The sequence below is a fragment of the Muscardinus avellanarius genome (assembly GCF_963383645.1).
Source record: "Muscardinus avellanarius genome assembly, chromosome: 1".
Lineage (NCBI taxonomy): Eukaryota > Metazoa > Chordata > Mammalia > Rodentia > Gliridae > Muscardinus > Muscardinus avellanarius.
The window spans coordinates 168,260,809-168,272,855 of record NC_137786.1 but is presented as its reverse complement, the minus strand read 5'-3'; positions in this window follow the sequence as shown (position 1 = coordinate 168,272,855).

Below are 12,047 nucleotides of genomic sequence, written 5' to 3'. Positions count from 1 at the left end.
ATTTTTCCGTGTTACTCAGTAAAATTTATTTTTCATTATTACTTCATAATATTATTGTTTTACTAATACTATTTGTAAGCTTGTGTCTAGGTTATTTTATTGCTATTTATTTTCATTATTAAATTTTATTTATTCTTTAAGGGTTTGGAAGAACTGTCTGGACCAGGTATCTTTTAAAAAGGGATAGTTTGAGATCCTTCTTAATATTTATTTTTTTCTGGTAATGGGTGGCTTATTCAGGAATCCTACTTTTTCTTGAATTATTTTAGGAAATTTGTATCTTTTTAACAGAATATTTCCTTCAATGTAGACTTTTAAATTAGAGAAATATTCTTCTAATTTTAACAATCTAATTATAGTTATCATCTGTGTTTTTTTTTTTCTTTTTTTGTGTGTGGTACTGGGGACTGAACCCAGGGGAATTCTACTTCTGAGTTCCACACCCCAACCCTATTTTTTATTTCCTATTTTGAAATAATGTCTCTCTTAGTTGCAGAGGGCCTCACTAAGTAGCTAAGGCTGATTGCGAACCTGTGATCCTTCTGTCTCAGCCTCCTAAATACTGGGATTACAAGCATGGGCCACCACTCCCGGCTTGGTCTCCTATTTTCATAAAGTCTCTTTTCTTTCCTTTTCTCTAACTTCCACATATGGGAGAAAATATACAACCCTTGACTTTCTGAGTCTGGCTTGTTTCTCTAGTGCTCGTCTTCATACATAATAGGGTGCTTGGGAGTCTTGGAATATAGATTACATTTCCTATTTTAGTGACTGTGGTGGGGGAGAGGCAGGCAGTGCTTCTGTGTGGTGGCTTTGCTGAGGGGAGGGATCCCCTCTGCCCACACATCGCACCCTCACTTTCTTTTAGGAGAAATAGGGGTGTGGCAAGACTTACAGACTAAGCTAGTGCCACTGAAGTCTTTTAGATTCTCACAGTCCTTTCTACCCCTTATATATTTTGACTCTAAGGTTGGTGCTTTCCTGGAACTATTCCAATGATCTTCTTACCATATTTTGAGCTATGTTTAAATCCTTTTTCACATATGATCCCATTTATTTTTTGTCTTTCAGGAATTCTCCAAAGGGTCTGATTTGTTCATGGGTAATCTTTTGTATATTTAGGTGTGTGTGTGTGTGTGTGTGTGTGTGTGTGTGTGTGATGTATTATTGTGATGGGCAGAATAATGGTCTCAAAGATATCTACATCCTAAGACTTGGAACCCGTGATATATTATTTTATAAGGGAAAAAGATTTCGAGATGATGATATCATCATGGATTATATCCAGGTGGACCCATGAATGCTTATAAGGGAATAAATGATGCAGGAGATTCAGTCAGCAAAGGGTGTGAGAAGGACAGCAGAGGCTGCAATGATGCGACTCTGGCTTGGACTGCAAGTGGCCTCGAGAAACAGGAAAGAGCCAAGGGGTAGGCTCTCCCTGGAGCCTCCAGAACCAACACAACCCTTGACTTCAGTCTATTGAGATGGATTCGAGAAGTTTGACTTCCAGAACTGATAAAAAAAAAGTGCTCTTTTAAGTTACTAAGTTTGTGGTCATTTTGTTACTGCAGCAATAGAAAATTAATATACTTCCAATATTAATTCTTTGAATCCTCAACTCATTTTAAAGATGAGAAAGCTGAGGCTCAGAGATATTAACAAATTGTCTAAGGTCAGACAGCTGGCGGATGAGAGATATGAGAGCTGAACCTAGGTAGTCTGGCTCCAGTGTCTGGTGCTAGCCCAATCTATTAATACCCTCATGCTAATTGGTTTAATTTTTCCAAATATCTTTCCTGTAGTTTTATAAGATTTTAAGGGGGGAAGTAAATTTGTGCGCTCAGTCTAATACTTTGGTTTTACCTTGGTGTTTTCTTCACGAATCCCCAGGTTCTATTGTTAAAGCCAATGCAGTAGAGTAGTTCCATTATGGGACTAAGTCATGCTTATTGTTGCTACTTACTAGGTGAGTGATGCTGTGAAAGTTATTTAACATCAGTGTTCTTATTTTATATATTTTTTATTATTATTTTCGTGGTACGGGGGATTGAATCCCAGGGGCATTCTACATCTGCTCTCTACCCCCAGCCCAATTCTTTATCTTTTTTTTTAATTTTTAATTGGTGCACTGTATTCATACATCATAGTGGGATACATACTTTTATAGACATACATGCACACATTGCCCAGTCAGCCCCCACCCAATCCCCACCCCATTCTCTCCCTATCCCTCCCTCCCATGCTTGGCTTAGTGATTGACATCTAGTATTATAGCAATTTATCCAAAATTAAAAATGATAATCTCACATAACAGTTTCATTTGTCTGATACCAAGCTTTTGATGACTTAAAGATAACATTTAAATATTTCTTTTTGCTTTCTTTCTTACCAGAGAATCTATTTTTTCTATTTTTTAGGTGAAACTATCATATATTTATATATTTATTTTTCAGAAAAAAAAATCTATCCTAATATGGAATATGGACTCTAGGTACCCACATCGATCTTGAAAAAGAACAAAGCTAGAAGATATATATTTTCTGATTTCAAACCATATAAAGCTACAATAATTGAAACAGTGTAGTACTATTCTAAAGGCAGATATATAAACCATTGGAGTTAAATAAAAGCCTAGACCTAAATTCTTCCCTATATTGTCGTTATTTTTGACAAGGTTTCCACGAACATTTGGTGGTAGAAATAATAATCTTTTAACTAAATATTGTTGAAAAATAATAATTACATGGAAAAGAATAAAATTGGACCCTTACCTAATCCCATATACAAATATTAACTCAAAATAGATAAAAGACCTAAATATAAATCTTAAGACTATAAACTTTTAGGAGAAAATCTGGGTCATAAAACCTCACAACATTGAAATTGGCAGTGATTTCTTGGATATGATTTCAATGGCACAGGCAACAGAAGAGTATACAAACTCCCTAAAAAATAAAAATATATTGTATATCCAAAGACAATGTAACCAGAGTTAACAGTTACTAATAGAATGGGATAAAATATTTCCAAATGCTATATCTGAAAGTATATTAATATTCCAACTAGAAGTCCTAAAAATTAACAACAATAAAGGCAAACGATACCCTTTAGAGATAGGTAACAGGCTAACATAAATAATGAATCTCCACAGATAACCAATCTTAGTTGTCTGTTGGATGGAAACTCTTGTTTCTCTAGTTCTGATGTGTGTTACCTATTTCTTCTTTGTAGTTAATCTCTTTGAGTATTTTCTCTAGTGCTGGTTTTGAAGACATAAATTCCTTCAGTTTTTGTTTGTCATGGAAGCTTCTTATTTCCCCATCTAATTTGATAGAAAGTTTTGCTGGGTAGGAAATTTTTGGCTGGAAGTTGTTTTCTTTCAGAGTTTGGAATATGTTACTCCAAGCCCTTCTGGCTCTCATGACTTGGTTTGGGAAGTCTGGAGTGATTCTAATTGGTTTGCCTCTGAATGTCACTTGGCCCTTTGCTTTTGTTGCCTTTAAGATTCTCTGCTTGGCTTCCACATTGGTCATTTTGACAATTATGTGGAGTGGGGATCCTCTTCTCCGATCCTGTCTAAAGGGAGTTCTATACGTTTCCTGGACCTGCGTATCGACCTCTTGCTCTATGTCTGGAAAATTTTCTGCTATTACTTCCTTGAAGAGATTGTTGATCCCTTTGGTTTCACTTTCTTTTCCCTCCTCTATTCCAATGATTCTTAGGTTAGCTCTCTTAAAATGGGCCCATATTTCTTCAATATCAGATTCCTGCTGTCGGATATTTTTTTCTAGATTAGAAACTATGCGTTCATTTTTGGAATGATCATCTTCTAAGAGCGAGATTCTGTTCTCCATGTGTTCTAATCGGTTGTTTGTGCTTTGAATTGAGGCCTTTACTTCATTAATTGCATCCTTTATCTCTTTTTGGCTCTCTCTGAGTTCTTTTCGAAGCACCTCTATTATTTCTACAGTTATTTTCCTGATTTGGTCTTCTAGAAATCTCTGATTTTCTGTTTTATCGGGTTCTGATGTTGTGGGGTTGTGAGCATTCATTGCTCCAGTATTATTCCTCTTTCCCATGATTTTGGAAGTTTGTGCCTTCTCTGGGTTCTTCCCTTGGGTCACTATGACTTCACTTAAGGTGCTCTGGATCTCGAGTCTGTGGTATCTCAGACCCCACTACTCCTTTACTGGGTTGTATCACAGAGTCTCCGACCCAGAGAGTCGATAGAGGCTGCTTTAGACTGTGGGGGGTTCCAGGTTGCACGTTCTCCTATGGTGTGATATCACTGCCACCGCCCCTCTCCCACTGGGTCAGGTCCCAGTGAGTACAGTACTGGGATTTCTCCTCTGTGGCCCACATTTTGACTCACTGTTCTTGAGTACGCAGATGTAGCTGTACTGGATTCGGTGAATTCTCTGCTGCTGCCGCCGGTGGCAATATGGCGCCGCTGCTACGCCCTCGGCTATGGGGCTGGTGTTTTTTTTTCTTGGTTTTGATTTCCACTCTGAATCCCTGCAGCGTGTGCTGAGCTCAGCCACTGGAAGCTTTAGATGCCCTCTGCGCCGAGAAATCCCGCCTGGCTGTTCCGCAGCGGCTCCCCTCGGCTTGCTGTGGCCGTCCCGTGAGTTCGCCGCTGCCGCCGGCAGTATGGCACTGCTGCTGCGTCCTCGGGCGGGTAGCCGCGTCCTCGGGCGTGAGGATCTCCTCTGTGGCTCTGTTCTCAGTCCGCTTTCTCTCTGGAGCCTGGTGATTTTTTTTGTTTCTCTGGTGATGTTGTTTTCTGGCTTTGAAAGGCGCTGATTTTGTGGTAATGGAGATTTGTTGTTAGCGGGGCTCTTAAGCCCCGCTTTTCTCGTTCGCCATCTTCCCGGAAGTCCCCAATTCTTTATCTTGAAGCAGGGTCTCACTAAGTTGCAGAGGTCCTCATAAGTTGCTGAGGCTGGTTGTGAATCTGTGATCCTCCTTTCTCAGCCTCCCAAGTGTATTCTCTCTCTCTTTCTTTTGGTACTGGGGATGGGACCCAGGGACATTCTACTTCTGAGCTATACCTCCAGCCTTATATGTATGTGTGTGTGTATGTGTGTGTGTGTGTGTGTGTGTGTGTGTGTGTGTGTATATATATATATATTTTTTTTTTGAAACAAGGACTCACTGAGTTGCAAAGGACCTCACTAAATAGCTGAGGCTGTCTATGAACTGCGATCCTTCTATCTCAGCCTCCCAAATGCTGGGATTACAAGTGTGTGCCACCACACCCGGCTATGTATTCTCATTTTAAAACTGGAATATCAATAATACTTTGTGTAGGATTGTTTTAAATGAGATAATGCATGCTAAGCATTTGGCACAGTACTTAATACAGTAAAGAAAGTAATGGTTACTAAGCTATTAGTTAATATAATGACATTATTAGAGCTGATAATATAGCATTATTAGAATTATTCTTATTTATCTCAAATGTATATTTCAGGCCCTTTCTGTCCAGGTCATTTGCTTATACATACATACTACAGCTTATGGAATAGGTGGGATGCCGCAAACCGGCTCAGTCGAGATGGGCGTGATCCCACTCGTGATAAAAAATCTCAGAAAAGATGGGGGAGGATAGGGTGACGTACTGCAGCCTCTTATCTGCAGCGATTCTTTCCCTTCTAGGAAATAAATTTCTTTAAGTTCCTATTCGCGGCGCTTCTGGAAAGAATCTGACATGGACAAGAGCTTCTTGAGCTAATGACACTTTATTACAAGAACCCAGAAAACTTTATACCCTTCACTAGTAAAGTTAATAATAAGAGAAAAAGAGGTGAATGCAATCACTGTAAAACAATAGTGAATAACATGTAAACAAAGGTTAAAAAAAACTAGTCCAGCTTTCGGCTGGCTTTCGGCTTTCAAGAGATTAGCTCCGGATCTTCTCCCGATCTTGCAGATAGGCAGTTCCAAAGGGCAACTTCCAGAAGAAACGGGCACACCCAGGGCTTGGAGGCCTTTCAGGGAATCTTCTTTAACTTTTTTGGAACTTTCCATCTTTAGGGCTCAGTCCATATGGCAGGCATGGGGAGATGTGGCAATTCAGGTGGATGTGATAAAATTCTCTCAGGTCTCGCTCGCCTTGCCTTCTAAAATCTGAAAGCTTAAGCAAACTCACAACACAGTTTGGCGGACAAACACCAAAAATACCATGTAGTTTTTAGATTTAGTTGTCAGATATACTTCCTTAGCTGTGAAACACTTTTCCTCAAACGATAGGCTTATTAGAAACCTATTCATCTTATAAGTAATCCACATTCCTGTCCCAGACCCTTTGCAATATCCTTTCCTTAGCCACGTGGCGCCTCCCCCATCTCGGGCAGGGCTCATACTGGGTGTAAAGGTCAAGAATCTTCCTAGCCTTCAGCTCCATTGTATTGGGTAGTATCAGTTGCTCATAAACTAGGTTGCTTTGATGTCACACCCAACATTTGTCTTCCTGTATCTGGGCAGGATCACAAAGAGAGGGGTAAATAGAGGCATGGGTCGCCTCCCCTTCTAGGGCCTTTTTTGTTGTAAGTTAGTGATTAGGTTGAAGGTCAGAGATTGAGGGGAAACCTGCATTTGTAATTACTGACTGGAATGCTGCCACTGCATCTAAATTCTAACTAGGTTTTATTACCATTTGAACAAAGCCGAGGACATTTAGAGGCTTGGATAAATTACCAGAAACTTTATTTTCCACGGACTCAGTTTCTCTCACAGTCCTGATCTTACACCACCGGAGCAATTTGTGTGGAGAGTTAAAAGAATCATTACTAAAAGAATAATAGTTATGAAAGAATATCTAAAAGTGGAGGAGTTTTTGGCCAGAGACGACACCCTCTCTTGGGGCTAATTGCCAATATGACTACGTGGGGAATTGTCACACACACGCAGATGCCGAGAGGAAGTGGGCGGTCTCGGCAGTGGGAGACATTCAATATCCTTTTACTAGCTTCTAGACTACTGGTGATGCCAGGTCTAGACCCTGTTATTTAATGAGAGGATATCTGACAGCAATCTCACTCTGGCCCCCTTTCTACCATTTAAAAGAGAGATAAGAGCCCGGTGTGGTGGTGCAGGCTTGTAATCCCAGTACTTGGGAGGCTGAGACAGAAGGATCACAGGATTGTGGCCAGCCCCAGCTACTTAGTGAGGCACTCTGCAACTTAGTGAGACCTTGTCTCAACGAATAAAAAATGGGGCTGGGGGTGTAGCTCAGAGGTAGAATGCCTTTGGGTTCAATCCCCAGCACCTCACACACACAAAATAAATAAAACAAGGATAAAGGAGACTCAACAGAAGACAAAGATCAGATTAGGCAATATACCAATTCATAGAGTTCGTTCAACTGTGTCTGTTCCCGTCCTTTCCAAGGAGCTGTGTTTCTACCTGCTCTCTATCGATGTTCCTGCTCAGGTCAGCCCATGTCTGTAGAATGCTTATCTGGTGTGAACCCTGCTCAGGAACCTATGATACCACTGTGAGGTGAAGAGGTGGGACCATTTCTGTAGTTAATTGAGATCACTACAGTTCATGTTCCTTCTAATTTATGGCACAACAAGGCAACTGTTCGGGGAAAGACAGAGCAGCAAAGGTAGCTTTTGATGTTGAGTTATCCCACCCATCTGCCCTTCTCTGCCTATGATACTGTGCTGAGGAGGGGTGTCACTGGCAGCTAGGAGTGGGCAGAAGCCAGTGTCATGCTCAGTAGTTTCACCTGAAGAGAAGTAGGTTCTGGCTTCTCTGTTCTGTGAACAGCTCTAGATACATTTTCCACAACATCCAGAAGGACATTTGGAAATAGAGAGTGAGCTTCTGCTTATAAAAAATATGCATTTTTTTTTTTGGTGGTACTGGGGTTCCTGGAAACCCTTCTATCTCCGGGCTACACTCCCAGACCTATTTTTATATTTTTATTTGGAAACAAGGTCTCTTAAGCCAACGAGGCTGGCTTTGAACCAATGCAATCCTCCTGTCTCTGCCTCCCAAGCACAGGGATTACAAGCGTGCGCCACCACGCCTAGCTTATGCATGTATTTTATTTGAAATATATTACTTCTGCAGAAGTAAAAATGTATGAAAATGAATTTAAGGTCTGTGAAGAATAACCTTGATAATTTAATGGGTATTGCATTGAATATGTAGATCACTTTGGAAGAATGGCCATTTTGATGATATTTATTCTGCCTATCCAAGAGCATGGAAGGTTTTTCCATTTTCTAAGGTCTTCTTCAATTTCTTTTTTTTTAATGTTTTATAATTTCCATTGTAGAGTCTTTTATCTCTTTAATTAGCTTTCTTTTCATTTCTTTTCTTTTCTTTTTTGTATGTGTGGTACTGAGGATGGAACCCAGGGGTTTTCTACCTCTGGACTATACTCCCAGACCTATTTTATATTTTATTTGGAAACAGAGTCTCACTAAGTAGCTAAGCTAACTTCAAACCTGTGCAATCCTCCTGCCTCAGCCCTCCAAGGACTGAGATTAAAAGCATGTGCCATAATGCCTGGCTTGATTAGGTTTATTTCTAAGGATTTTATTTTATTTTGTTTGTAGTACTGGGGATGGAATTCAGAGCTTTCTAGCTCTGGGCTACACCCCTAGCCCTATTTTATATTTTATTTTGAAACAGGGGCTCCCTAAGTTGCAGAGGGCCTCACTATGTAGCTAAGGCTGCTTTAGACCTGCTCAATCCTCCTGTCTCAGCCTCCCAAGAACTGGGATTACAAGCATGTGCTACCATGCCTGGCTAGGATTTTATTTTTTTAAGGGGGATATCATGAGTAGAACTGTTTTTTTAAATTTCTTTTTTCAGTGGAATTGTTTGTCATACAGGAAGTCTTTTAATTTTTTAAGATTGATTTTTGTATCTAGATACTTTTGATTAGTTCTATAAGCCTTTTATTGAGTTTGGTGGGTCTTTTAAATATAGCATCATGTCATCTGAAAATTCATTTGGAACAACAAATATTTCTATATATATATATATATATATATATATATATATATACACACACACATATATTAGCCAAAGTAGTTATCAGCAACAACCACTCAGGAGGCATAACAATACCTGACTTCAAACTATAATACAGGCCATAGTAATAAAAAGAGCATGGTACCAGCACAAAAACAGACACATAGACCAATTGAACTTCAGAATAGAAGACTCAGAAACAAATCCAAACACTTACAGCATATTGATTTTTGATAAAGGAGCCAAAAAACATACAATGGAAAAAGATGGCCTCTTTAAAAAATGGTATTGGAGCCAGGTGTGGTGATGCACACTTGTAATCCCAGTGCTTGGGAGGCTGAGACAGGAGGATTGCACAGTTTTGAAACCAGCCTCAGCTACCTGGTGAAGCTCTCAGCAACTTAGTGAGACCCTGTTTCCAAATAAAGTATAAAATAGGTCTGTGAATATAGCCCAGAGGTAGAAAAAAACCCTGGGTTCTACCCTTAGTACCACACACACACATACAAAAAGGTATTGGCAAAACTGGTTAACCACAGAAAATTGAACAAAAACCCCACTTTCTTACACTGCACAAGTCAATTCAAGATGGCTCAAAACCTTGGAAATTAGATCAGAGACCTTGAAGCTCCTTGAATAGGGCATAGGTTCAATACTTCAATTCATAGTCAGAGGTAAAAACTTTCTCGAAAAGACTTCAAAGGCACAAGAAATTAAAAGGAGGATCAGTACATGGGATTGCACTGAACTGAAGAGCTTATGTAAAGCAAAAGAAACTATCAAGAATCTCAACAGAACCGGGCATGTAATGCCAGTGTTTGGGAGGCTGAGACAGGAGGATCAAGATTCAAGGACAGCCTTAGCTACTTAGTGAAGCCCTTTGTATCTCAGTGAGACCCTGTTTTAAAAAATAAAGGATAGCTGGGCATGGTGGGGCATGCTTGTAATCCCAGCATTCGGGAGGCTGAGACTAGAGGATCGTGGTTCTTGGACAGCCTCAGATACTTGGTGAGGCCCTCCACAATTTGGTGAGACCCTGTTTCAAAATAAAGACTGAATAATAGGGCAGGGGGGGTAGCTTGGAGGTTGAATGCCCCTGCGTTCCATCCCTAGACCCACAAAAAAAAAAAAAAAAAAAAGGATAAACAGTAGGGCTGGGGTGTAGTTTGGAGGTAAGATGCCCCTGGTTTCCATCCCCAGTAGCACACACACACACACAAAAGTATATACAAAAAGAACCTCAACAGAAAGCCAACAGAATGGGAAATAAAATTGCCAACTATATCTCCAATAGAGGACTAATGTCTAGAATATAGAGAGAACTCAAGAAACTCACAGCTAAGAAAACAAATAACCCAATCAAAAATGGCAAGTGAGCTAAATAGATACTTTACAAAAGAACAAATTCAAATGGCCAATAAATGTATGAAAAATATTCAACGTCTTTAACAGTCAGAGAGATGCAAATCAAAGCTACCACGAGATTTTACCTAATTTCAATTTGAATAACAATAATTAAAAACACAAACAACATCTGGGCATGGTGGTGCATGCTTGTAATCCTGGCATTTGGGAGGCTGATACAGGAGGATTGTGGTTCACAGACAGCCTCAGCTACTTAGTGAGGCCCTTTGCAACTCAGTGAGACCCTGTTTCAAAATAAAGAAAAAAAATAGGGCTGGGGGTATAACTTGGAGTTTGAATGCCCCTAGGTTCCATTCCCAGTACCACAAAACAAACAAACAAACAAAGCAAAAACAAACAAACAAAAAAACCCCAAACAATAACAAACTGGCAAGGGTATGGAGAAGTGGGAACTCTAATACATTGTTGGTGAGATTGCAAATTAGTGCGACCACTATGGCAAACAGTATCGAGGATCCTCAGAAGAATGGGAATGCACCTACCATATGATCCAGCAATACTACTTCTGAGTATCTACCCAAAAGAATGGAAAGCAAACTACCAAACTAAGGCATGCATATCATGTTCATAGTCACACAATTCATAATTGCCAAAGTATGGAACCAGTCAAGATGTCCATCAACAGATGAATGAGTTACAAAACTATAGGATATTTACACAATGGAATTTTGCTCAACCATAAAGAAGAACAAAATTATGTCATTTTTCTGGGAAATTGATAGAACTGGAGAATATTATGCTAAGTGAGATTAGTCAATCACAAAAAGTGAAAAATCAGATGCTTTTCCTAATATGTGGAAGCTAGGGAAAAAATAGAATGTAGGAGGGACTCTAGACAAAGAAGGAGAAACTGTAGATGAGTAAAGAAGGTGACCTTACTGAGGAAGGTGAGGGTGGCAGAGAAACTCCCAAATGCACATGATGTGCATTCACAAGCATATCAAAGTCAATCACTAAGCAGAACATGAGAAGGAGGGAATGGGATGGGAATAGGAGAAAGGCTAAATGAGTGACGTGTGTATGTGTGCCTCTACCATCTTGTACCACATTAAGATGTATGACTACAATACACCAATAAAAAACAAAAAAGTATGGAAATATATAGAGTTCAGAATGAAATTATTCTCTAATTTTTCTAAAAATGCTCAAATTTCACCATGTGACACTAAAGAAAGAAAGATACCCCATACTCTTGGATAAGAACAAATATCATCAAAATGGCCATCCTACCAGAAGTGATCTACAAATTCAATGCAATCTCTATTAAAATAGTATAGTCATTGTTCACAGATCTATAAAAATCATTTCTAATATTCATATGAAGCAACAAAAGACCCCAAATAGCCAAAACAATCCTCAGCAATAAGAACCATGATAGGTTGGGTCCCACGGGGCAGGACCTTAGAAAAGGAGGAGACTCTGCTGGGCGATATCACGAGACAGGTGATATCATGAGAGGGGTTGAGTTTCCACGCATAACCCCACCCACAAGACGTAAACTTTAAAAGGAAGGGCATTTCCCTTCCAGCGTTGGAGAAGCTCGGAGGTCTTCAGGGGCGGTCCAGCTCTTATCCCTGAGAGGAGACTGCATTAAAATTCTTTTTCTTTTAGCGCACTGGTCTCTC